The sequence below is a fragment of the Hibiscus syriacus genome, unplaced genomic scaffold, assembly GCF_006381635.1.
Source record: "Hibiscus syriacus cultivar Baekdansim isolate YM2019G1 unplaced genomic scaffold, ASM638163v2 tig00110602_pilon, whole genome shotgun sequence".
Taxonomy (NCBI): Eukaryota; Viridiplantae; Streptophyta; class Magnoliopsida; order Malvales; family Malvaceae; genus Hibiscus; species Hibiscus syriacus.
Genome location: NW_024062798.1, coordinates 1,798,171 through 1,803,907, shown reverse-complemented (window position 1 = coordinate 1,803,907; position 5,737 = coordinate 1,798,171).

Below are 5,737 nucleotides of genomic sequence, written 5' to 3'. Positions count from 1 at the left end.
AAGGCAAGGTTGAAAGGGAAAGAAATCCTTTGGGAACACATGTTTTTCCCACAGTTGAAGACCACATTCAGATCAGGGGGAACAATTAATGTAGAACAATAGCTTGTTGAGGCCTTTAAAGAAGAAAAGTTGATGAAAGATCAAAGCATATTTGAAGAAGCTATGAATGGATTATTTATCAACATGATCATGAATGACAACAAGACTGGCAAATACTTGGATAGGATTCGCCCATGTTTTCCTGGAGAAACACTCAACAATTGGACCACTGAAGATCTTCCTATAGTTTTTAATATTAACGCAGAGTAATATTCAGAGAACTAATCTTTATGTTTAGCTCAAAAATATGAAAACTTTTTGTTATCTTGTAAAGGAAATTATGTTAAATATAAGAAATTTTCTTTAAAATTTTCAGATGGCAATCATTCTTTACATTTTCTTACATTTTTACATTTATTTATTTCATAAATTTACTATATTCTTTCGGAAATATGTCCGACTTAAATTTGCAGGTGTCACCATTAATAGCATGTTTATTCCTAAATTTAATCAAGAGATAAATTAGAGCAACCCATATGTCTGGAAGAATCAATGGTGTGAGGATGAACTGGAATGTGATGTTCTACTGAACTATTAAGATTGGTAGAAAAAGAAGACAAACAAATTCTACCCCACAAAGAAGAGATTGAGACTGTGAATTTGGGAACAGATGAAGAAATAAAAGAGGTGAAAATTGGTACTACTCTGACAATCCAGATAAAAAAAGAATTGATAAATCTCCTTCAAGAGTTCAAAGATATCTTTGCCTGGTCTTATCAAGATATGCCTGGTTTAAGCACATATAGTGATACACAAGCTTCCAATTAATCCAGAATATAAACCGGTCCAACAAAAGCTCAGACGAATGAGGCCAGAAATGTTGTTGCAAATCAAAGAAGAAGTGATGAAACAGATCAATGCAGGTTTCCTACAGACATCTAAATACCCAGAATGGGTAGCCAACATTGTTCCCGTACCAAATAAAAATGGGAAAGTTCGAATGTGTGTGGATTACAGAGATCTCAACAAAGCTAGTCCGAAAGATAGCTTTTCATTACCCCACATAGACACATTGGTAGACAATACTGCAGGACACGCATGGTTTTCATTTATAGATGGCTTTTCAGGATATAATCAGATAAAAATGAATCCTGAAGACATGGAAAAAACAACATTTGTAACCATGTGGGGTACATTCTGTTATAAAGTGATGCCATTTGGATTGAAAAATGCAGGGGCAACGTATCAAAGAGCCATGGTAACTTTGTTTCATGACATGATGCACAAAGAGATTGAAGTATATGTAGATGACATGATTTCCAAATCCCGAACTGAAGAAGAACATATTAAAAATCTGAGAAAGCTTTTCCAGAGATTGAGGAAGTATCAATTAAAGCTCAACCCCGCTAAATGCACTTTTGGGGTAACTTCCGGGAAACTTTTGGGATTTGTAGTCAGCAAAAAATGAATCGAGATTGATCTAGATAAAGTAAAAGCAATTCAAGATCTTCCACCACCCAATACAAAAAAAGAAGTTCGAGGCTTTTTGGGAAGATTAAATTATATATCTCGGTTCATTTCTCAATTAACTGACAAATGTGATCCAGTGTTCAAATTACTTCGTAAGAATAATCCTGAAGTCTGGAATGAAGAATGTCAGGAAACTTTGGATATTATTAAGAAATATTTATCCAATGCCCCAATTTTAGTATCACCAACGCTTGATAGACTGTTAATTCTCTACTTGACGGTCTTTGAAAATTCAATGGGATGTGTACTGGGACAGCATGATGAATCTGGAAGGAAAGAAAAAACTATTTATTATCTGAGTAAGAAATTTACTGATTGTGAAATTCGATATCCACCAATACAAAAATTATGTTGTGCCTTGGTGTGGACTACTCGAAGACTCAGACAATATATGTTATACCATACTACTTGGTTGATATCAAAACTTGATCCTTTGAAATTCTTAATGGAATCACCAGCTTTGACAGGCAGAATGGCTAGATGGCAGATGTATTATCTGAGTTTGATATTGTATATGTCAACCAAAAAGCAATAAAAGGAAGTGTAATAGCTGATTTTCTGGCCAGTCGGTATCAAATGATTATCAGCCTTTGAGCTTCAATTTTCCCGATGAAGATTTGTGTGCATATCCATGAATGAAGAAGTCAGAACAAATGGTGCATCTGCATTTTGGAAGCTTACTTTGACGGAGCATCTAATGCTTTGGGACGAGGAATCGGGGCAGTGTTAATTTCTCCAGAAAATATTTATTATCCCTTTACAAGTAGACTGGAGTTCTTTTGCACCAATAACATGGCAGAATATGAAGCTTGTGTCATGGGATTGAAAGCAGCTATAGAAAGAAAAATCAAATGTCTCAAAATATATGGAGGTTCATCGTTAGTGGTGTATCAATTGTGAGGAGAATGGGAAACAAAAGATCCCAAATTGTTGGAATATCGAAATTTTACCCTCGAATTAGTGAAAGAATTTGAAGTTACCTTCAATTATCTCCTCGAGAAGAAAATCAATGGCAGATGCTTTAGCTACATTAGCTGCTATGTTTCAGGCAACTAAGAAAGTTGATATGATGCCAATCAAAATGCAAGTATATGAAATTCCTGCACATTGTTATAGTGTGGAAGAAGAGGTAGATGGTAAACCATGGTATCATGATATTCTACAATATATCAAAAATCAAAGTTATCCACCAAATGCATCGGAAATTGATAAAAGAACCTTGAGAAGAATGGCTGCTGGATATTTTCTTGATGGAGAGATTATGTATAGAAGAAGCAATGATCAAATGCTATTGAGATGTTTAAATACCAGCGAAGCTAGAAGCATCATTGAAGAAGTACACAGTGGAATATGTGGAACACATGCAAATGGTCTTTCCATGGCCAGAAAAATAATGAGATATGGATACTATTGGGCTACCATGCACACAGATTGCATTGATTATGCAAGGAAATGTCATAAATGCCAGATTATAGACAAGATTCATGTACCCCCATCTCCTTTACATGTAATGACAACACCCTGGCCATTTTCTATGTGGGGAATAGATATCATTGGTGCAATCACACCAAAAGCATCGAATGGACATTGTTTCATCCTTGTGGCAATTGATTATTTTACCAAATGGGTTGAAGCTTCATATGCCAATATTAAGAGGTCCACAGTCTGCAAATTCATAAAGAAAGATAGTTTGCCGGTATGGCCTACCAGAAAGGATCATTACAGATAATGCTCTGAACTGAACAACAAAATGATGACCAAACTTTGTGCACAGTTTAAGATCAAACATGCAAACTCAGTGGCGTATCGTCCAAAAATGAATGGGGCAGTTGAAGCAGCAAATAAGAACATCAAGAGAATCATTACAAAGACCACTGAAACTTACAAAGATTGGCACGAGAAGTTACCTTTTGCTTTATATGCATACCGAACTACTGTTAGACATCTACTGGGGCAACACGTTCTTTAGTCTACAGGATGGAAGCAGTCTTACCAATGAAGTTGAGATTCCATCGCTCGAATATTGAGAGAAACAAAGTGGATGAATCTAAAAAGGCCTTTTCCGGAGGAGCGTTGATCTTGGCAGAAATGGATGGAAAAATTCTGAGAAATCCAATAAACTCAGATTCTATCAGAAATATTTATGCTTGAAGAGAAGAAGAAAAGAAAAAAAAGAAAAAAAGAAAAAAGAAAAAAAGAGAAAAAAAAGAAGAAAAAAGGGGGGTCAAGGTGAAAACCCACAAATGGCATCTTGTAACCAAAGGAAGGATTTGAGTTGAAAACCTGAATGGGCGGCTCAAATGCATGTTGATATTAGGCATCTGGCAATTGAACCCTCTTAAGATTTGACAGTTTGGGAGAAACTTCACATCTACAAGCATTTTGACAACGTTTGAGATCTTCCAGACAAAAGCTTACATCATTTCTCTAAATTGTGTCAACTTGATTAATTTAGAAATACTTATACTAATAATTTGTTGAGACATTTGAATTTTATCATTCTTATGCTTGCCATAACTTGAATACAATTCTATCTATTCAAGTTCAATTTATTTGAGATTCAATTTATTTTCGAAAATTCAATTTATTCTTCTATGAATTAATAATTTTGAAATAAGTTAAAGATTTCTGAATATCACTTTATGTTATACTTTTAAATACATGGAATACAAGTAAGAAAATCATCACCATCTGAAAGCCATGAACAATAAGGTTGTTATGCTAGATACAACCGACAACAAGGTCGAATTCGACAAATCTACTCATCAATTGCTCCAATCGATCATCATTCAGTTCTTGCACATCTGCTTTCAAAAGTATGCCAAGACAGTAAAAGGCAACTTCTGCATCATTGATCCCATAGAAAAGAGACAGGACATTGATACCACCATGGAATATGTATCTATACAGATTATTGTGTATGGTTTTTAGAGAAACCTAGAAGCATTTCCACCTCATCAGATCCAAGTGGAGTAACTTTATTCCTTCCAACCCATACTAGATTCCATTTTCAGCACTCATCAAGAACATACTTTTGGACATTCGAATGTGATTCATTGTCATAAGCTTCAAGAGCCTTACAGATCCTTTCTATCAATTTGGCACTTCCTGTACATATTTATAAACAATTCAACTTTGTTCTTGGATCCCAGGAAGGCCATCATTTCTTTGTCAATGGAAAAGCATCAGCACATGGAGGAAGCAGAATAAAGAGAAAATCTGTTCTTAATTGGCAGAATTATGAATATAGCCCTTTTCAGTGTAGTAGCATGAAAATGCTTCAAATCTACAAATTCTGGCTTTACATCGAATAAGTATTGTGATATCTCAGTCCAAACATTATTTGGAAGATGAATGTGCTCATAGCATCTTCTGGAAGTGTTCTTTGAGTTATCTGATCTGGTTTGGTATGAAACCACAGAACCAATCATTGGATTTGAAAGATGAATTTGCTCATAGTAGAAATAAGGAGACTCAATAGCATCTTCTGGAAGTGTTCTTTGAGTTATCTGATCTGGTTTGGTAGGAACTACAGAACCAATCATTGGAATTAAAAGATGAATTGCATGATCGTCTTCATTAAGAAGCTTCTTTTCAAGCTTCTTCTGTTTATTCCTTTCCCAAAAATCATAGCCCAAATTTCGCCTTTTCTTGTAATGGGGATCATCGCATAATGGCTTCCCATCTTTTACCGGAAGAAATGTGTCAGTAACCTTAGCCATTTGAGCAGTACATATAAAATTTGTCAATTCTGCAATTGATGAATCTGGACCACATTTCTCCAGGGCTATTGAAGCTTCAACCTCTGAGAATTCCATTTTTGTCAAGTATAACAGTTTATTCTCCTCATCAGAATCAGAATTCAAGATTTCTCGATATTAAAAGAACTATCGATATCTGTGAAATCATCTGAAAAGGTCACTTCATAATCAGATGAGTTGTTATCAGAATCAACATGTTGCATGAATGCAAGCTTTTCAAGAGCCTATACTATTGAGTTTTATTCTCAAGAGGTTTTGTGACATTATATCTACATATACATTTGTCAAAGATGATAGATTCTCTGATTTGAAGAAGAAAGATCTATTGGGTTTTTACAATTGAAGAAATACTCAATTCACCAATCTGAAATCAAATAACTTAACATTCATGCATCATATTTTAGGTG